The sequence below is a fragment of the Cupressus sempervirens genome, chromosome 10 (assembly GCF_028749045.1).
Source record: "Cupressus sempervirens isolate cs-2001-9-10 chromosome 10, ASM2874904v1, whole genome shotgun sequence".
NCBI lineage: Eukaryota > Viridiplantae > Streptophyta > Pinopsida > Cupressales > Cupressaceae > Cupressus > Cupressus sempervirens.
The window spans coordinates 100,901,302-100,924,234 of NC_143127.1; the positions used below are offsets into that span (position 1 = coordinate 100,901,302).

Genomic DNA, 22,933 nt, shown 5'->3' on the forward strand with positions numbered 1-22,933 from the left:
ATAATTGCCAGCGTATAGATTATGAATCACGAGTAATATAAATACCAGTGCCAAAATTTAAAGGGCAATAGAGTCAGTATTACAAGTTTATAACATACAACTTTATAAAGTTTTATGCACTTCAACTATAAACAATTTAGTAATCAAGAAGCGATGAATCAAATATATATATATATGCAATTTCAAACTAGTCTAGATTGTGCTTTAACTCCTAAGGCATGGAGACAAACTAGACACAATACGGAAACAATTAAATATTTCACTATATCTATGAAAATCGAGTTCAAAATGCTATAAATGATCCAATTCTGATAGTTAAATTGTTAACAGAAATTTAAAATATATTTATAAAGAACAAAACTCTATAATATTTTTCAATTGAGAAAGTGGAAAATGGAAAGTTCTAGAAAGATCTGAATTTCTATTATTTAACTAAGTTGAAGAAACAATTAAACCCCTGAGAAAAATAGCCTTATCCAATCAAAAAAAAGAAATTCATATAAAAATGATTTTAAAAATAAATCTTTTTAAACATTAGAGATTTGAAATGTTTTTCGATTATAAATTAATACTCAGGTGCCACTGGGAACGTGACTAATTACTAACCAATAATCTTGCATAACCCATAGTCTGAATCGAGCCATATTATAGCAATATCAAATCGTAAATGGGAAAAGATGATCCAAGACCAACACATTGCCGCTTGGTTCTCCATGATGCAAAATACTTCCCATCTCCCGTCCATCTTTAGTCTTGAATAATTCGCGCATGCAAACACTAGAATTCCTCCGCTACTCGGTAGTTCTCTCATGATGGTATTAATCTACAGTTTTTCCAAACACACGCCCAACACTCTCTCTGATGCCAATCCTTCCTCTTCCGCTTATTTCCAGCAACAGATTTATGAAAAGATCACATGCTATTTATTAAACAAAACTTGAATCGATGGTTAGGAATAAATTATTTCAATTCCTTATAGATCCTCCCAACGCAAAGCGTCATTTGGCTTTGGTGTTTCTGTCCTGCAAACTTTAAGAGAGGAAGTTTTGTGATAAGGGGATAATGAAATTTAACTGAATGTGGAAAAGGAAATGCATTTTTTCAAAAGGCCTAGCAGTCAAGTATTAAGTGCTTTGACAAATTTGCTATTTTCAGCAATCTCTATTTTCGGTAAGTCTATTTTTATTAAGTTTCACTACCTTCATTTGTCCTAATTTTGAGTTTGGTCAAACTTAATGTTTTTATCAGTTTCAATTTTTAGTAAGTCATTTTTTTTCTTCCTTGTAACAAGTGAGCATTGATGGAAAAAGAAACAAAGAATATCCAAATTCAAGCTAGTTTAAAATGGGGAAAACTGGCTAAGCCATGGCAACAATCCAAAATCCTTCACTACCTTCTAGATGCACCAAGGAAAGGGATTTCATCATGATGAAGGTTTCTTCCTGAAATTCAAAATACCTCGACCCCCAAAATGCGCCAAGGGAATTCACCATGATGAAGAATTCTTCCAAGCCCAAAAGTGCACCTAGGAAAGGGAATTCACCATGATGAAGGGTCCTTCCTTAATTCAAAAATCCTCCACCTAAAAGTACGTCAAGGGAATTTCCCATGATGAAGGATTCTTAATTCAAAATTTCTCCTCAAGCCCGAAAGTGTGCCAAGGAAAGAGGATTCATCATGATGAAGAATTCTTCCTTAATTCAAAATTACTCCACCCCAAAAGTGTGCCAAGGAAAGGGAATTCACCATGTTGAAGGATTCTTCTGTAATTCAAAATTCCTCCACCCCAAAAGTGTGCCCAATAGGTCTCCATTAACACAGTTCACTAGGATGGAAGGTGTTTACTGTCATGGGTAAACAGGTTTAATGCATAATAGAAAAGCAAGGAATGTAACACAGAGTTCCATAGAATTGAATTGCTGATTCTATTAATGTTCATGACAATACAATATGAGATAATGTACTTCTAATCCCTCTAATGCCGCTTAGCCAATGTACATATAGTACTTGAAGAGGTGTGACTCAACCATTGTGTCCCAACTTCCCGTGGTACTGGACAATTTACACACTTAACTAATAACTATTCCCAAAGGTTACAATTATTCCCAACATCATCCCCCCCAAAAAGAAAGTCGTCTCTAGACGAAAAATACAAAATAAGGACAATGTTCAGCACATATATGAAAAACAAGCTAAGAAGAGTGGGAAGGAAGTGTCGTTGGAGCTGTTGGTTGGGACATAGAAACGTTCAGTTTCCTCCACAACTGGTACACCTATTGAGTGCAAATGTCCCGATCTACTAGTATCTCTGAATTCTCCTTGACTACCTCCTTTAGCATCAATGTGACTTCTTGTAATTTAGCTTCCTTCTCATATGCTACCTTTGCTACCTCCTTTTCCTTCATTGCCTCTGCCAGCTAATGTTTTGCCACACTCTTATCTTATGTGGTTGCCTCTAGTTGTGCTATCAGAACTATGCGCTCCACTTCCCAAGCGGTCTGTTGAGTGGCTAGTCGAGTAGCTATCTCCTCCCAAGATTTCTCTACTACTACCTGAGCTTCTTCTCTAGCCTTTTCCTCTGGTCATGCTGCAAGCACTCTCTCTGCAAGCAACCTGCCTCTATCCACTACCTCAGTAAGAGCATGGATGTATGCATGTACATCCTCATCCCTCCTATCATCTGTTGGCATTTCAACCTCTGTTTGCACCATAGTCTCTACTTCCCCTCCTGGTGCTACTCTACTTTGTTCTCCCATCTCTGCTAGCAAAGACCTACCTCTATGTCTCCAGGGACATCATTGTCCAACAACATTGCCTTCGAATGGAGGTCCTCTCTCATAGGGGACTGAATGGAAGGTCCTTGTGCCACAGATGGAAGTAGTCGTCATGCCAATTATGCACTCACTCGACCCAACAAACTGCTCTGTCCCACTAGTGCATGATGTTCTTGCTCCGAAATACTCACATCCATGCTGACCCCAGGATTACCTCCGACTGGATCAGCTAATAATGCAGTATCCACAGTCACCATAGTGTTCGATCCAATCACCTCCAATCGAACCTACTCCTGTGATCCACCTGCAATCTCCCCGATCCTTCTGTTACATTTATGACCAAATCTTCAACTATCTGAGGCATATTGACAACTGCTAGAATGCTCTTTGTGGTCATGGTCAATACTAGCACAGGAGTGGTCTCCATCATTGCAGTCTCAACAACTGTCAAAACCCTCGCCATCATCATTGTCAATTGAGTCATCTATCACTGCTCTAACTTGAACAAATGTTGGGGACAAGGCAAGTGGTTGTGATGGGTATCAAATGAGCCATACTGGACAACATGGGTTGTGGAAATAACAGTGGGGTTGCTGAAATCATCTCCACCTCCTTATCTTCGTCCTCTTCTATCTCATTCTCATCCTCAGATGTCTCCTAGCGCCTACTATCTGTATCACCTGGACCTAAGTTGGCCTCTATCTCTTGTTTGGACCTCTTCTGTGCTACTTTTTGGCTACCTGGCATGTCCAAATGTCACCATCTCATAATAGGAGACTCGTTTGGTACCACGGATACTACTTTGAACTCTCTCACCAAAATGTCATGCAGCACCTAGTTGACCACGACCTCCATAAGCAATCTGATCACGTAGTGCGACATGTAGAACATCCTGTGATAAAGGGTCATGAATTCATACATGCGCTTTGATAATAATGTGCCCCAATCATAACCCTTCCTCCCAACAAGTTATTCATGAGGGAGACTTGCTGAAATAAAATATCACACGAGCGACTGGCACCTGTCAGCCGACTTTTGACCAAGTCCATCAAGCATCTCCAATGCCCATCTCTAATAAACGACCATTTTATCCTCCTGTTTTGTGAAGCCTTGTTAAGCAACTCTCTGCTTGTGTGAGGTTGTCTCAACAGATTAGCCCCACCTAATCCAAGATAGTTCATAGGCTATAATGTGGCTCTTCCTCAGTCGCACCACAATGGTGAATGTAAACTCCTGGAGGAGCAAGGACCATCTTCTCACCGTCCCCTGAATAGTGGGTTTGTTTACCAAGTACATCAATGCCTAGTGGTCTACGTAGAATGTGAAGGGAGTTTCCAATAGATAATGTTTGAACTTTTGTACGACATACACCATTCCTAGAGCCTCCCTCTCCATTGTGTAGTTCTTCTTCGCCCTTGACAACAATCTGCTAGCAAAATAGATAGGATGATCTAGGCCATGATCCCTTGTTTATGCAAGTGTTGCTCCAATTGCAAAGTTAGACACGTCCACATGCATGTGAAACTCTTTATCCCAGTTTAGGTATGCCAGAATTGGTGCCCCTAGCAATCTCATCTTCAATTCCTTAAAGGAGGTTTCTTGCTTCGTACCCCAAATATAGGGTTCCCCTTTTCTTGGTAGCCTGTCAAGGAGGCATGAAACTTGAGCAAAGTTCTTTATGAACCTCCTGTAATATCAATGTGTCCTAAAAAGGATTTGACTCCACTGACGTCAGTGAATGCTTCCATCTCCACCATCGCACATATCTTGTTTGGATCAATCTTAAGTCTCATCTTACATACAATGTGCCCCAACAGCTTACCTTGGGGTACCATGAATCTACAATTCGTCAAATTCAGCGCTAGCCTAGCCCGATAACACCTTTCCATGCACTCTTCAAGCACTGCCAAATGCATGTCTTGTCCACTGAAGATAGACCAAGCATTCAAGAATGCAAAAAAGTTTCCTATGAACATTTTATAAAAGATATGAAGAATTATTCTTTGGAATATTACTAGCGCATTGCACAAACCGAAGGGCATCCGGTTATATGCATAGGTGCCATCTGGTGATTGGACGGTTTCCTTCTTCCCTTGTTTAGCACTGTAGATCTCTATGACGATCTCATTATCATCCTGAAGCAGTTTAAATTCTGCTTGGAATCCTTTCCTGAGATCGTCCCATGAACCTATTTTCATTTTGTCCATGTTTGAATACCAGTCAATGGCAACACTTTGTAGGGTTGCAGGAAACTGTTTAATCCCTTTGTCTTTATTGGTAACTCCATACGCTGCCCAGATAGTTTCGCACGTATGGTAATTTCTGATAGGATCTTCCTTCTCGTCACTAGTAAACTTGGGTAGTTTCTATTTCGGCCCTGCCATAACTTGTGGCTATTGTGTTCTTACAGGTGATTGTGTTGTCTCCAACGATTGTTGTTATTGCACCTCGTGCAAAGTTTGTGTTTGCATGTGAAATTGTGCCTATGTGCATTGAGGTGTGATAGGTTCTAGAAGAGGTGTGGTCGACTATCAAACTATACTCGCTCGTACGGTGCATCTAGGACAAAGTAATCATTGTGCGCTAGTGCTCCTTCGACACCTTGAGCCATGTTGGTTCCCTCTTTACTTCTGTCTAGGTTCCCCACCTGTGGTGTATGCAAGTTTAGAAACTCCTCCCTTTTCTCCTCAACCAAATCCAACCTTTGCCACGTCTCTTCGATTAAGTCCTTGGTGCTTCCCAATCACAAACAGTTAGGCGAACCCTACTCTCTATTCAATGCACCTCCCTTGACACTGAGGTCACCCTTCATGACCCCACCATCGTACCTGTCAGTGAGTTTCCTGAGCCTTTGTCTTCGCTCGACTTGTTGTGCGAGGATTAAAGCTCGTTGTGCGACATGAATATCATCATAATTTTGTTCATTTTTTAAATTTTTTTTGTTCAATTGATTTAGCATCAATCCTGAAAAAATATCATAATTAGCAAGAACATTTTTATTTATGTAAAGTCTCCATACATCATTAGTGGGTAGTTTGTGCGACCATTACAGAGTTTAGTGCTCTTTTTCACTCACATTTCACTCATGTTCCCATGGCCTATGGCTCATGGGTTAGACCTTTGATGGTTTTCATCACGTTCCTCAGATTCCTGACAGTTGTGCTCCAAGGGGTTTTGAAGGTTTTGTTGCATGCATTGTTCCTACTCGATTTCCTCACGTTGCCTTGTCTGTGCCAAAAACGCTTGTGCAAACAACCAAGGAAATTGGTGTAACAAGCAATTTGCCATGAGGCTAACGTTCAGTGAGTCCTAAAAAGTGTCCTCTAGAACCCCTTCACATACGACTTCTCTCCGTACAAAGGTTTCAATACTTGAGTGGAACAAAATATTAAATTTTGCAGTTAGTTCATGCTAGCTAGCCTTCGTATAGCTTGGTTATTCTGTTTTCATTGGTTCTCACATTGTCCTCAAGAGGTATTCCCAATTATTTCACTCCTCGTATGCCATTGTTCATGTCATGCTCCCAAATTCGAAATTGGCAATAATGCCAAATGTTTACCATTCTAGGTAAACAAGTTTAATGCATAATAGAAAAGCAAGGAATCTAGCATAGAGTTTCATAGAACTGAACTTTTGATTCTATTAATGTTCATGACAATATAATATGAGATAATGTACTTTTGATTCCTCTAATGTTGCTTAGGCGGTGTACATATAGTAATTGAAGGGGTGCGACTCAACTATCACATTCCAACTACCCTCGGTACCGGACAACTTACACACTAAACTAATAACTATTCTCGAAGGTTACAATTATTCCCAACAACAAAAGGGTTCTTCCTTAATCCCAAATTCTTCCTCCACTACTACAATGTGGTTTAAGATATTCAAAATTTGACTAGGGCAAGAAAAAGTACTCCTTCACCTCCAAAGTGCACACAAGCATCCAAATGACATGAAAATTTAAAAAATGGCCAAGGTAAGGAAAAATCTTCCTTCATCTTCAAAGTGTGCTCAAGTATCCAATGTACATCAAAAATAAAAATAAAAATAAATGGCCAAGGCAAGGAAAATCCTCCACCTCCAAAGTGCACCCAACATTCAAATGGCACGAAAATTTTAACAAATGTCTAAGTATGGAGAAACCATTCCTCTCCCTCTGATATGACTCAAGCATTCAAAACATGGATCACATTGAGATTTGACTAAGATAGTGAAGTGGAAATTCCTTCTCCAAATATCAAATGTGCCCATAGAAGAGAAGTGCCTAGAGACATAAAATTGAAGTTCCTAAGGAGATATTTTGACAAAACATGGCATTCTTGACAAGTTAGAAAATGATAAAACATTAAGGATTCGTCTTTCCAATCAAAAGAATACATCAAAACATTATGAAACATGGAGATCCAAGGTGAATTGTGTCCAAGTTCCAAACAATCTAGTTCAAGGCATTCAAGGTTCAAGCCCTCAAATATCAAAGTTCAAGTGCAAATATAGAAGGAAGAATGTAAAATCTTGAATTTCCTTTGCATATACAAGAACTTACTTAGGCAATTATGTGTGAGAAATTTCAGAATGACAACATTGTTAAGGGAATCTAATCCATTTCAAGAAGGCGAATTCCTAATAAAGTATGTGGAAGGAAGAAAATGACCAAGGAGAGATAGTTTCAAAATGGTTAATCGAAGTTAGAAATTTGATCCCAAAATGATGCAATTAGAAAATATTGCTCTTGATGAGTAATCGAGATTACACAACACCCAACATGCTGACATGGTGCCCAACCATCATCTAATCAAATGTCTTTAAGTTGACATGTCCAAATTCATTGTATTTAGAGACAAGAATAAAGGATAGGCTATTTTAAACAATGAGTTATTAAATGCCTAGTAGGCATAACTTTTCCCTCATTGATCTATTTCACCCCACTTTATTGCTAGTGAGTGCATTGTTTTCTCATTGGTCCACTTGGTCCCATTTTTAGTGCCACGAAAGTTATTGTTAGTAAAACCCTCACTAGGGTTCCATCTTGTAATCTTGGCCCTTGGTTTCAAAACAATCTTGGTCATTCATTTGTGGAAGGAGCTCCATAAAAGACTATGCCTTCTCATTTGTGATTCATAACTATCTCATTATAAGTGAAGAGCTCTTGCTCCTTGAGTAGAAGTAGGATAGGAGGAGAAGATAATGTTGTAAGACTTAAAGAAAAAAATTGGTTTCTTTGAAGATATGGTGGGTTCATGTTTAATTCAACTTGTTGCCTAGTGGTCTTTCAATTTCTCAATTGTTAGATGAAGTGCTTTGATTTCAATGGAGAATATAATGATGTTTCATGAATTTCCATGGTTCGTACTTCTTGCATCTTGTTGATTATGAGTTTCTATCTAAAGTTAGCTTGAGCCTTTTGTTATGGATGCTTAAATTCAATTAGTGAATGTGCATTGTTAATTATGATATGAAAATTCTTTGCATAACACTTGGAAGATTGCACCAATTCTTGTGGAGTCATTGCTAAGTTTGGCAAACTAGAACTTAGTTTATTTAGAGTTTGTCCATTAGAACATTATGATATCATTCCCCTTAGGAGTAGATTTAGATCCCTCTAACCTCTTCCCTTTTAATTTTAGTTCATTTCAGTTAAGTTTGTTTGAAGAGAGAAGCATCCCAAGATTGGTACATCTGATAATGAAGTTCTAGCCATACTATTAAAGAAGTATAGAATGATATCAAATGTAAGTCCCCCTTGATTTACTAGCAAACGTAAAGCCAAACAAGCTCATGTCCAACATAGTCTTGTGCTCAAAGTAGGAACCTTGGAATCACCTCTATGATCTTTACAATATAAGCATACAAGGGATCTTTTTTCAAGAGAGGGTAGAGTGTTTGAGACCAACCGATAGGAATATATATGCCTTTCCATTCACGAATGACTATGCTGTCCCAATTAGATACTACTGGATTACATTGGACCTTCGAATGACTAGCATTAACTACCTTAGAAATAGATCTTTCTAGATTTTGAAGAACCATGTCAATTTTTGAAGGGTTGTGTCGGAATATCCTCTTATTACATTCCCACCAAATTTCCTGTACCACAAGTGTTGGAATACATTTCCATAAACTAGAGAAGAGGGAAGAGGAGTATAGCTCTGGCCATGACTAAAAAAGGTCCCATAATTTGTTGGGCAGCGGGGTGGAGTACTGCAATTTTCTGAGAACAAAAAGCCAACATTTTTGTGCAAATGGACAGTTCAAAAACAAGTGATCCACATCTTCAATTTCTTGGTTACACAATCAACGATTAAAAGGTTGGGAGATATGAAGCATGTTTAACCTGTCACTTGTTAATGCCCTTTTCTTTAAAGCTATCCAAGCAAAGTTCCCCACCTTAGGGAGAGTGACCGGATTCCAGCAAAGAGAGTATGCCCAGCAAGGAACCTTTCTGACCTCCTACTACTGGAAAAGTCCATAGGCCTCCTTAACTGAATAGTTACCATTTTTACCCATAACCCATAGTAATTTGTCTTCCTTATCCAACAAGTATATTGTTTTCCCTAAAAGTATTTCTAAAAATCTTTGCTTATCTTGATCTGTTACAGGTACTTCATCTAGATCTTTCTGTATCACTTTCCTAGAAAATAGACATACAACTGAGACAATCCACAAGGTGAAATCCCCACTCTTTCTGAGTGTGTAACCAAATCCTGGTTAAATCAGTCTTAATGAGCAGAGGAGCTTCATTCCATGAATCTCTCTAGAACTTAGCCTTCACACCATTGCTCACTTCCATCACACCATTGTTCACTTTCCATGTAACATATTTGATTTTGACATCTCTTGAAGACATCATAAAATCCCAAATGGTTGAACCTTTGATTGGATCCAAAATAGATAGCACTCTTGATGGGCAATTGTTGTCAAGATATTTTTGTTGCGTAATCTAGCACCATTTAGTATGTGGCTTAGAATACATGTGCCACACTAGCTTCCCCCCAAAAGCTTTGTTATGATTTACCAAGTCATGAACCCCCACACCACCCTATGACTTTACCCGTGCCATTTCTTTCAAAGAAACAAGCAAGACTTTCTTTGCACCATTCACATTCCCAGTGCATAAGAAATCCCTGAGCAACTTCTGAATTGTTTGAATCACTGTTGTGGATGCTTTGAGTATCGCTAAATAATAATTGGAATAGCTAACAATACTAATTTTATAAGGAGAATTTTGCCTACAAGAGAAAGCCATCAAGCCTTCTAGGCCACAACTCTAGATTTCATTCTTTCAATAATGGGCTGCCAGTAACTAATTTTATTAGCCCTTGTGAAAAGAGGTATAGCAAGATATATTGATAGCAGTGTGTCAATTGAGAAGCCCAAAATATTGATGATTCTATTTGAAATGGACCGATTGGTATTGAGCAAATAAATTTTTGATTTTCATGCATTAATCTTTTGTCCTGAAGCTTAAGTATAGAGATCTAAGGTCTGCTTAATCTACATGGCTTCATTAACATTAGACTCCCCATAATGTAAAGTGTCATCTGCAAGAAAAGAGTATGTTACCGAAGTTTCCGTACCCACAATTTTAGTACCTTTCCAATTGCCAAGTGTATGTTGTTTGTGAATAGTTCTATTAAAGGCTTTTGCCATGAGAATGAACACAACTGGAGACAAAGGATCCCCTTGCCGAACCCCTTGTATGGATGAAAAGAAACCCGCTGGGACTCCATTTATTAAAACTAAAAACCAAGCACCCGTTATGCAGGCTTTAATCCATTTACACCAACCCTTTGCAAATTCAAATTTCTGCAACACTTTGAAGAGAAAGTCTCATCTAACTCTGTCATATGCTTTCATCATGTCAAGCTTGACCATGAAGATTGAAGATTTATTATTGTTAATCGAATGGAGTACCTCATGAGCTACAAGTGCTCCTTCCATTGTCTCCCTACCCGGAACAAATCCACCTTGTTCTTGAAAAACCAATTTTGGAATGAGATATTGCATTCTCAAGTAAATTGCCTTTGTAATGATCTTGTATATTGTGTTACATAATGAGATCGGTCGAAAATCTGCAAAAGTTTTGGGACTTTTGATCTTTGGGACGATGGCTATATTGGTGGTGTTAAAATATTTTCAAATAGCTTTACTTTTTCTTGACTCTTCAATGACATCCAAAAGTTCCCACCCTATGAAATTCCAGCAACCTTGAAAAAATAGAGCTGTATAGCCATTAGTACCCTGGGCTTTATCTAGAGGAAGAGAAAAAAACAACTTTTCTAAGCTCTTGTATGGCAAAAGGAGCCATAAGAGCAATATTATCAGCGTCTGACACAACGGATTGAATATTATTCAGAAGATCATATTTTGAAGGTCCATCAGATGTAGGAATAGTAGGTGGTGCAACTAAGCTCTTAATAAATCTCACCCCTTCTTCTTGGATGCCAATCATATCACAAATTTGTATACCAGTATCAGCATTGTTAATGGAAAGAACACAACTAGCATCCCTTTTTTGTTTTGATGATGCATGAAAAAAGGAGGTATTTTTGTCCCCTTCTCTTAACCATAATTCTCTAGATTTTTGTCGCCAATATTCCTCTTCTCTATTGCATAATTCTTCTCATTCTATTTGTAAAGCTTTTTGTTTATGATAAGTGTCATCATCCATACCTTGTTTAATGATTAAGTCGAAAGCTTCAACCAACTGCTGTTTGACTTTCCCTTTCTCTTTGAAGATGTTTTTAAAGCCCACTTCATTCCATTTTTAAATTTGTTTCTTGGTATACTTTAGTTTGGCAGCAAATCGGTGCATTTTTTACCCTACACCCTATGGGGCACTTATCCACCATTGCTTAATAAAGTGAAGGAATTGTCAATGACAAAGCCACATTCGTTTAAATTTAAAAGACAGTTGATGCTTGAAATCTTGTTGTGCCAAAGGGGGTCCTGTGAGTAATGATATAGGGAAGTGGTCTAAACTTGGTAATGGCAGAATATCTAATTAGAAGGTGTTGTTAGTTAATTTCCATTATTGTGAAATGAGAAACCTATCCAATCTAACCGCAATCTAGGCAAAATTCGCTCTTTTATTAGTCCATGTGAAGGTACCATTATTAGGCTCAACATCCAACAAGTTATTGTCCTAAAATCTTGAATAGTTTTTAATGGCGGACAAATACCCCCCTTCTTTTCTGTCATCTTGAGGATGGCATTGAAATCACCACCTAGAATTATATGCTGATCATTATGTATCTAGATAATCTGAGTCAAGCCTATCCACAATTTATGTTTATCCTAAGTTGAAGTAGGACCATAAACATTTATCAAAATGAAGGAGAGCTTGAATTTGTTCATTTTCAAAAGCTGCTAGTTGTCTTTTGGTCTAGAAACTACTCTTGCACATGAGAAAAGTTCCAAAGTACAGCAATACCACCCAGAGCTCCTATCTCCTTTCTATGCGCTGAATTCCATTTAGTCCATTTGGGTATTGCGTTCTCAAAATTTTCCTATGACATCTTGGTTTCCTGTAGCAATATAGTGCCTGCATTCATAGAATCAAGTTCCTTCCTGATTCTATTTCTTTTGTCAAGAGCATTTAAGCCCCTGACATTCCATGAGACGATTTTCATTGCTGACAAGGAGAACTCCTGGTTCTCCTTGTCACTCTTTTAGATGGTGTGAATTTACCATCCAATGTTGATTGAATTCTCGTTGTTATTTCCTATTTTGTCTTAACTCCCTTAGGCTTTCTTCCCCTCTTCTTGGGTGTCATTTTGACTTGTATGTTCTGTCCATGAGTCTTCTCAATAGATAGCACTAAATTGTGATCATATCCACCTCTACAATCATACTGAACTTCCTTTTGCATATCCTTACTTGAGTGTTGATCAAGATCCTCAGAATTAAAGCTATTTTCTGAATCCATGTCAACAATAATAATCTGATCTTCATAATGCATATCCGTGGTAGCATGTTGATTAGTATCCTATGAATTCAGATTCTTTCCTAAATCTATATCCATTTGTGAAACCTGTCTAGAAGAATCTGCCTTGTTGTTTTCCAAGTAATCTTCTTGTTCTCTTACCTCCATGAAGGAGCTAGCAACCAATGCAATGTTTTGAGAATCCTGAATTAAGCCATTGATATCCCGACAATTACCTTGCATATCCTGAGAGTCCTCAATATTAACACCTGCCCTCAAAATTTCATTAAGAACACAATCCTCTCTGTGCTGCAAATTACTAGTATCCTGACATTGCATGTCATTTCCAATATCAAGATCATCTAAGGACATAACTCCCTCTTCATCTTCCCTCATAACTTCGTTAAAATCACATTCCTTCCTATGTTGCAAAATACTAGTATCCTGACACTGCATCTTATTCCCAAAATCATGGGCCTCTATGAACATAACTCTATCTTCATCTACTATCTCATAAATTATCTTGGTAGCCAGCTCTATGATCATTTGATTAGCTAATTTCCTTGCTTTCCCCTACCACATGTTTATCAAACACTTTGTGCATATTGGGCATTTTAATTGGGTAATCTTGAAACATCAACTTTTGAACTATGTTGTCTATCTTGGAAGATGGGGCCTCTGGTTGATCCCATTCTAAAGTCCTTAAGGTTGGTGATGAAGCATGACAAGAGTTTTCTTGGGATTTCGAACACATAATTAACTGCCTTAGGAAAGTGAAAAAATTGCTCAACATCTTAAAAGCAGTGTGTCATAGTGTCTTGTGGAAAAGGATGTCTATGTGAAGTAAATAAGACCAATTCATTTGAAACTTTCCTTCCTTGAATTAACTCATTGTGTGAACACTTAACAGGATTTGTAGAATGATCTCTACATACTCTCACTTCTAATTGTATTTTGTTCTTGCATTATGTGTTAAAATGCCCAAGTCTATGTTGAAAGTTCTAAACTAACTCCATGTTCTGCAAGATAATACTTTGATGTCGAATTCCCCATTTAGTTTTAATGTTGATTTGCTTTGGCAAGACCTTTGAGTTATCAAGAACACATACCTTGATATCACAGTGCAGAAACTCAAAGGGGATTAAGTCATGTTTAATGAAAATACCCAATTTGTTGGCAAGGACTTCCACAATGTTCGGATCTCTATATTCCAGAGGCAACAGTGGGAAGGAGATCCAGTAAGGGAAAAAATGGCATGCTTTCTCATCTGGTTTAAAATTCAAAGTTCAAATCGAAGTAAAAAGACTTGATCCTTTGCACTTGTGTATCTCATTTCTCTGTTCAGGTGACTCAAATAATGCAACAGAAAAATTTGAACTAGTCTATAATAAGAAGATATCCTTTAACCCAACCCAGGATGCCCACACCCATTCTTTAATGTCTGAAAATAACAAATTTTCAGTTGCAAACTTACCTATTAGTTTCGATTGTCGAAGGAGACCAATATGGTTTTGCACCATCTATTCAAGAATAGTGATATTGACTGGTCTTTCAAGATCTTTACATGTTTGCTTGTTTTGTAGTGGAAGCTATTTTTCCCACCACACTAGTGTAAACTTTCTTGGGTAGAAGGGCATTCTTCTTTGCTTATATGTAGGAATATGAGCTCTCAGTTTTGGATTCCCTTGTTGGTTTGGATTTGGCATATCATTGAGAGGGGATCCAGGTGGAGTCCCTTCACAAATATAGAATGGTTGCTGGCTCTACATAGACTGTTTATACCATCCTTTGTTATGTGTGTTGAGGCGTGTATTTTGTAGCAAAGAGCGGTTACCCGGTGTAGCCTTAGCTCAAATATGCTTCTCTTTGGACATAGCTGGTATTGCATGATGTGAACTCGTGTTGTTTTTCAGCTTTATACGCCGCTTGTTTGGATGTCTTGCCATGCTCATAAGTTGAGAACCCTTAATACGCCCTTGATGATGGAGCAAAGAGGTTCGAGCTGCATTTGCGTACGAAAATGCCCTTGCCGTTGAAGAGAGGTCTGATCTGCACTTGGGAAATGTCTTTGGCGATTAACCAAAAATGTGTTACCCGTCTATTTTTCCCCACAATCTTCATATGTGATACCCATTTGTTTTGCCCCACAATCTTCATTAATTTGTGATTTTGCCTTGAAGTGAAAACTAGGGTTAACAAAAAAGGGCTTCATTGGTTGAACAGTTGCTTTCCCTCTAAATATTTGAAGTCCTTTATCAATGCTTGACCTAGATTGAGATGTGCAAGTTGAACTATCGCTTTCCTCTAAATATCTTTGTTAAAACTATCTTCAAGTCAAATTGTTGAGATCCAATAAATTTCTCCCTATGATTCGCATGTGGCTTTTGCATTTGCTCCTTCATGCTCACCTAGTGCATCTGATCCCTTGTGCTCTTCATCCTTCCATCACCATAGAATATTGCAAATTCTTGTATCATTTTTGTTATGGTAATTATTATTATATTGAGAAATATGATTTAATTGTGGAGAATTTCCTTGTAGGGAGCATGTCACAGGGGTGGAAGCATTGTCAGAAAAGAATTGGGCACAGGGGCACCACCATCACTGAGCAAATAAGCATGAATCTTGAATCACCATGGCTAAGGGTAAATGACTAGGCAAGTAAGAGTTTACATTGGGGAATACCATGAGCTACTTGGTCAATATTTATAACAAGAAAAATATTAAACATTTAATATCATGATAAGAACTATTACCTCTCTGTTGTTATGAGACATCGACAATCTTAACATTAAGAATTAACATATAGATGTGTGTGTGTGTGTGTGTGTGATGCCACCATGATACTAGGATATCTATAAATCGTACTTACAAATATATGTATATATGCATGTGCATATACAAGGAGAATATGATGTTAGAAATAAACGATATTTCTCTAAACTACACATGTATATAGATATATTTATAAGTGCAATTTTAGATATAACAAATAGCATGATGAAATCATAAATTAAAAATTAAAACTCTGTGTGTGTGTGTGCGTGTGTGTGTGTGTGTGCGTGTGCGTGTGCGTGTGCGTGTGCGTGTCCGTGTGCGTGTGTGTGTGTGTGCACATATATAATATCTTAAGAAAAGGAACTTATGGTAAATTTAAACACATAATCTTCTCATGAGAGGCGATCGTCTACACTTGGTGCCACCTTTCAATGTGGTGACCTTTTGAAAACCGAAGATCATTTGAAACTATCATCTTGATCAAGGTGAGTGCTTAAGGTCATGACATGCTTGGCTGAAGAGAATGTTATATTATTAAATGTCTTGCATCAAGCGATACACAATTTCCATCTCTTAGTAAACCAATTCTTTCTTCTTTTGGGTCTACCTAGTTACCGTCCTAACTCTCACCCACCATCAATGATCGACCATCAAGCCATGCAACTTAGAAAGATTTGGTTTTTCCTTGTCATTGCTCCTTTTCGATCAGTTGTCAAGTCAAGTGGTGAAATTAAGTACCGGAATGCTCAATGGTTGGACAAGGTGTTCCATGTCTATTTTGAGTAGGGAGGGCCTTTCTTGGATGAGATTTTGTGAGGATATTTTAAGGGTCCGTGGTTAGGAAGTTAAGCCCCTAACAATGTTCCCCCTCTCCACCAAATAACAAGACACGCACAAGACAAAGATAAGGTATGCATTCATTAGAGGGAGATTATATTTTCTTTTCAAGGATTGTTCCTCTCTTTCAGAGTTCTTCAATTATGAAGATCAGCGATGTCTTGCACTTTATCTTTGGGAGGCCACCCAGCTTTGTGAGCATACCCTTCAGTCAGCCACATCTCAAGACCACACCTCTAACCAACTCATCACCACCTTTTTCTCCCCCTTGTTTCCATCACAAGGTGTGAAAAGGCCTTCTAGCATCACTCCTTCCAAATCGGTCAGACATTGTACCAATCTTTCCAGGTAACAACACTCCTCCAATAGATCTCAGTGATAGTCTATGACTTTGAATCTCCATGGTTATATCCTTATGTGAATGACTACTTTGTACCAAGGAAGGATTCTTAATACTTGCCTTGTCTTGGTCTTTTGTCTTGTTTTGTTTCTTTTCAGTCACTGTTTGGTGATCCTACTGTTGCCAACTCTTCTATTTGTATGCTTAGTCCCATAAACCTTTATAGTTTTCTGTTGGACATTAATATTATTATCTTATCTTATCAACATATGTTGGTAACAAGTATTTTGCTTTTATGATATTTGAAATTACACGTTGAAGATATGTTAGATTGATTTATATCGTTGAATTAGTTAATTCCTTCAATGAAATTAGTTTTCCCTCATCAATGTAAATGGTAACCAATTAGATCAGTTGATCTTCCATTTGAACATTAAATATATCTGTATGCATAAGATAGGCTTATCTTATGTTTGTTATTTTTTGTCTTTCATTTATGTGAATAATGATTATGAACTTATCTTCTAACTATATGTTATTGCCATAATTAGCAATAGAAAGAAAAGGGATGATACAGTGGTATTTGATGCCCTAAATAGTATCTGTCATCATGATACAGTGATATTTGATGTCCTAAATGGTATTTTTCATTATAATATAGTGGTATAACCATTTGTGCCCTAAGTGGTATATGTAGATTAACCTAGGTTTTGCACATGTTGCCCTAGGCAGATTTTGGTTTCGGAATTTAAGGTATGTAAAACTCAAATTATTTATATCGATTTAATGATGATGCTATCAATTGTTAATTATAAAATTTTTGTTTAACTGATTGTAACCATTAATCTCATTTACATGAACATAACCGTTATAACTGCCTTCCCATGAATATGATGTAGTAACTATATTTCTATGATATGCTAGTTAGTTATGACCCAAAAAATGTGGATGTTACAATAACCATCAAACTAAATTGCAATTTCCTCCAGTAGCATTACATAAAGTTCTACAATCTAGGGAAACCATCATCGCAAAATTGCCTGAAAATGAAAAAAAATATCATGATGACAATGGTGAGAGAGGTACAATCAAATACCAAGTCCTCTATTCCTGCAAAGTCATTAGAAACAGCCTTTCTAATTATTTGTTCAATGGAAATGGAAAGGATCTGATGTAGAACATTGATTTCGTTATGAAGCAGTGAGATCTTGATGCTGAACAAGTTGGTACAAGCAAGGAGAGGCGAAGAGACACAACACCTTCCTCGGGTTCTGTTCCCTCCTTTGTTAGCGTTTGGGTCGTACTATTTCCTTGGTGTCATCGTGTCATTTGCTCTGCCTCTCTTGTGTTGCTTTGGCTTTTAGTTTTGTTTATTTCTTTCTTTTATGCTTGGTCTTGGTTCTCGCATGTGTGGTTTTATTGTTTGTCTGAATATTTTTCCTTTGGGTTTCGGCCCTCTTAATTCCCTGACCTGGTTGATCCCACTTGAGTTTTATGGCCACAAATAATAATGTACTCTCTAGTGGAGCTCAAAATTATAAAATTAGAATCTCCATTTATGTACAATTGTTTTAGCCATATCACTATCAATTTTATCTTTTAGATCATTAGCTTTGTGGTAGTTAGTATAGATTTTTATCTGATTGATATACTTTCCTCCCATATTTCCAAGTTACATTTCCAAGCTTCACACACCATTTGTGCTATGTAAAACCGATTCTAAAGAGGCTTTCCTTTTCACATGGAGTTTTATACAATTTTCCTCAGCCATGCTTGAACAAACCGAACACAATTCCATTACACTTTTAGATAGTATCTACAAACAGACCAAGACATATGTAGGTAAGCTCAAAGTCGATAGTTTCTAATTGAAAAGGGGAAGCTGAATCAATGAAATGACATTTTCTGACTATGAATCAATTAAGGATCTCACCAGGATACCACAGAATACAAATTTGGGACAGATGCTAGCACACAAAGCCAATATACAGGAGTGTGATATGTTGGAATTACCAGCTACTGAGGGATTCTTTCTGATACATTAGATCGTTCGAAGACTCAGAGATTCAATGGTGTATTAGAGAAATACAAAATATTTAGGAGATAAATTTGTATGCAGGCAACAGGACCATACAGATTTAGTAAATGGAGAATCTCATTCTACCCGACTAAGACTCGTACTTCTGTTGCTCCTTATTCAAACTCATATCTATATGATTCAACAAAGGAGTTTGGCTCTATTACCTTCTCAGCCAGAGGAGCCAAGACATTTGTATCAGAGATGACTAACAGGAGTCTGTTGTTACAATGACAATTGGTACCAATCAATAAACGTCAAATAACCAAATGCATGTAAGTCGCAATCACAGGCCTGGTACACATAGACAGAATCCAACAACGAAGCCTACCATGGATACCGTCATATATAAAACCGAATCACAGGAGGAGGAGAATTACATTGTTGAAGTCAGTTTGAAAATGACAAGGATTTGAATTAGAAGGCATCCCCAGCATGGAAGGGCGAAGATGTAATAAATAAGCAGATGCTACCCACTGAATGCTCAAGAGATTCGAAGCAGGAGGAACACGTCTTGTGCAACACGATATTTGCGGAAGACAAAGGAAAAAGTTTCACACCAGCGAAAGACATTATTTTGAAGAAATAGTGAATATCATTATCGTCCTCAGCAAAATTAAAAAGTCTCGACAACATAAAGAAAAGGGAATGATGTTGTCGTGATCAAGGAGTCGGTATTTGTGAAACTATCAAACTTTGATATGCTGGAAGGAGAAACGACATTCACGCAGAATATAAAATCTCAATGGTACGAGTCGGGCAATGAAGATATTGAACTTACCGATCATTAAAAATGTCGTTCTGAAATAATAATTATGTTTCACGAACTCCAGTCCGTGCGGAAGCGCCCGAGTGCCTACGGAAGCGAAGGATAAGGTTGCAATGTTTCTTTGCCACAGGAGTAAAGCCGTCTGATTACTTCCTGTGCTTCCAATGGATGCCCCTTCACAATAGATTTTGATTTTTAATAATCATGGCATCTAACTTATGTTTTATGACAATGTTTATACAATAGTTTGATATAAGGAAGGCCCGATAATAACATAAGCCAAGAAAATAAACAAATCTAATTTACTGGTGCCATTACCATAAGGAGGTATGATTAATTAATAAAAGGACACGACTCTTTATTTTAAAAGGTTACACTTGCCCTTATACTCAATTATAAATAAGGGATACGTTATTTGTAAAAAGGACACATTCGAACAAAAACATTCATATTGTGAAGAAGCATTTTATATTACTTGTACAGCGGGATAAGGAGTTTAATATGATTTTGTAATATAAATTTTATTATTTTTATTTTAATAATAAAATTAAAAAAATTTGTTTATTATTAAACGTGAGATGAATCGTCCTTTGTAATTATTTTCAGAATTTTATATATAATTTAAATGTCGGATAAGTGGACATGGTCATCTAGCATTTAAATTCAACCATCACAGATAGTGTGAAATATTTAATTGTTTTCGCATTTGTGTCAAGTTTGTCTCCTTACCAAAGGAGTTAAAGTTCAATCTGGACTAATTTAATATTGTGTATATATTTGATCTGCCGCATCTTGATTATTAAATTGTTGGCATTTATAAGTGTGTAAAACATTATAAAGTTGTACATGAAAATTCACTGAAGTTGACTATATTGTTCGAATGAGCAAAGACACTAGTCTTTCTATTATTGAAGTCAAAAAATCTATATATTCCTTCTACAAGCATCAGATCCATTATTAACACCTTATACAATTCAAACACTCAGCATCCAGTTTTCATTTTAATCGAGTTCAAGTACCTTACCAGCCGAAGAACTCAGAAGTTTAAATTCGCTATAGAAAAGCCTTCAACTAGACAGTCAACGTTTGAAATGAAGGTTTACCCGCTTGGGTGTAGCAGAGCCTAAAGTGCAGGGGAATCGAGAAGTATTCTTGTTCGTTAACCAAAACTAATTGAGAAGTCCTATCGGAGAAGTGGCAAGCTCTTGAATTTCCAATCTGCAGTTTTGGGAACCAACACTCTAGCACTCGTAGTGAAGTGGATATTAATGCTGAAAATAAGAATGAGGGAACATTACAAATAACTCAAAGAAAGAGAATGTCATACAAGGAAGTGGTGTCTGAGAATTTAGTTATAGTGCGCCCACTGTTAGCCACTTTCAATGGAATCATTCAGGAATAACCCGCAATGGAGTCAGAAAAATCCCTGGGAAGAACTGATGGAAATAGAAATGAAGGCATCATCGAAACTCAAGACCTCAAAGTGGGAGGAGGTGAAAAGTCATCTTTCCTGGTTTGAAAACACACTCTCTCTCTCTCTCTCCTAATGAAGATATGGTCAAGGAAATATGAACATAGCAGTATCGTTTGATAAGTGTTGCAATATTGTTTGTTTGCATGAATAATAACTCTTCAATCTAGGAAGTTTTTTGATGAATGGGTGGCCAATGTATGGGGTAAAAAGTCGGAAATACATGTTAGTTTTTGTTGAATGATTCAAAAAGGATTGCTTGTCATTTTTTTGAAAATGCATAATATGCAGGACAAAGTGCTTAAAAGGGGTTTTTGGAGTGTTGGTCAATCTTTGTTTCATGCCTAAAGGTGATTTGAACAAGTGGTGGCCCGTTCCTCTCCAAATTAGTGGAACTAAGAGGGTTGCAACTAGAGTTTTGGCCTTTTATCACTCAAAGTCTTAAGCCTTTAGGCTTTGTGTTTTAGGTATAAGACTCTTGAATCATGATGACTCACCTTAATGCTAGAATTTTAATTGCTCTAGAGCCGAAAATTTCTATTTCGGAAAGAATCTCCCTAAAAGTAAAAACTGAATAGGATGTTTATACCTCGGAATTGGCAGTGTTGGGTAATGTCAACACATGCTTCTATTGTAAATTAAATGGCCATAGGAGATGTGACTACCCATCTCTTAAAAATTTACAGAGAGAACTTTAATATCCCTCTAACCAGAATGTAGGTGTAAAACCTAATGTGAAAGATGAAAAGGATACAGAAAAAATGGTTGAAGGAAATAAGAACAATACAAATAAATATGTAAACAAGGAAAATGGAGGAGTTGCTATGCCTATTCATGATTATGCGGGTTCTAAATTTACTTCCTTTGCCAATCCTCTATTTGAGGAGGATTTTGATCCCTACTAGTGAACAAGATGTTCCCCCTACCCCTCTTGTCGGGTGTGTGCTAGAGCATCTTCTTATTGTTGATAGTGACACCCCTATCCAGAAAAATGCTCAACAAATTGCATTGGAAACTATTTGTGAATGAGCTGAAATATTGAGGAAAGCCAAACAGAAACCTCTAGAACAGAATGATCCCACACTTGGTCCCATGGAGCCTGTAGGTGTAGAGGCCAATGATAAGCAACTGGTGCCTTTTGTGCTAGACTCTGATATGAAAGAGGCATATGCTAATCTGTTTACTGAAGTTATTAATAGAAGCTCAAAAAAAAAAACAGGAAAACTATGGATAGACAATCTCTATCCCATTCCATAGGTAATGGAAATAAATGAAAGAATGTTGACTTTCCTAATTGTTTCACTTGGCTCTACAAGAATCAGAAACACTCCCAAAAATAATTTTATGATGATGAAAATTGCTAGATGGAATGCTAGAGGTTTGGAAATGCCTAAGAGGAAACATGCGGTTAGTGATTGGTGCAAAAAATTGTAGAACAAAGACATTTTATGTCTTCAAGCAGTCAAGGTAGTTGGCTTCCATGCCTCTAATATCATGAAGTTCTTATGCGATCAAGCTAATTGCTTTGTATCGAACCATGAGAATGGTGAAGGAGGAATAGCTATCCTTATTAGGCCAAATTGGGCTGATAAGATTGAGTCTGTTGGGGCTTCCCAATGCCATAGAATCATTTGGGTTATACTCAAATACAAGGACAAATTGATGTTCATCTGCAACATTTATGCTGCCAATGATTACAGAGACAGGGCTTCTTTTTGGGATTGGTTGGCTACATCTCTTCCCAAGGTACATTGGATATTTGTTGGAGATTTTAACATGGTAGAATTTGATGAAGATAACAATGGTGGTATCAAACACTCTTGGAAAGGAAATGGGAAAAAATTTTGAGCCAAATTTTAACAAAGATTTAAACTTGATTGACCCTCTTGGGAGGAAAAAAGGAGCTTTCTCTGATATTTGGTACACTTGGTGTAACAACCAAGCTAGTAGATAAAGAGTCTA

General features: G+C 37.3%; 1 long non-coding RNA gene across 1 annotated transcript; it reads right to left on the reverse strand.

The window, feature by feature from the left end:
• Positions 1-472: 472 nt before the first annotated feature.
• Positions 473-19,712, reverse strand: LOC149532786 (uncharacterized). The gene is made up of 2 exons (XR_016356749.1): positions 19,513-19,712; positions 473-1,029 (listed from the first exon to the last, which is right to left on the reverse strand). It is a non-coding gene; the product is annotated as an uncharacterized LOC149532786 (long non-coding RNA).
• Between the last annotated feature and the right edge of the window lie 3,221 nt (positions 19,713-22,933).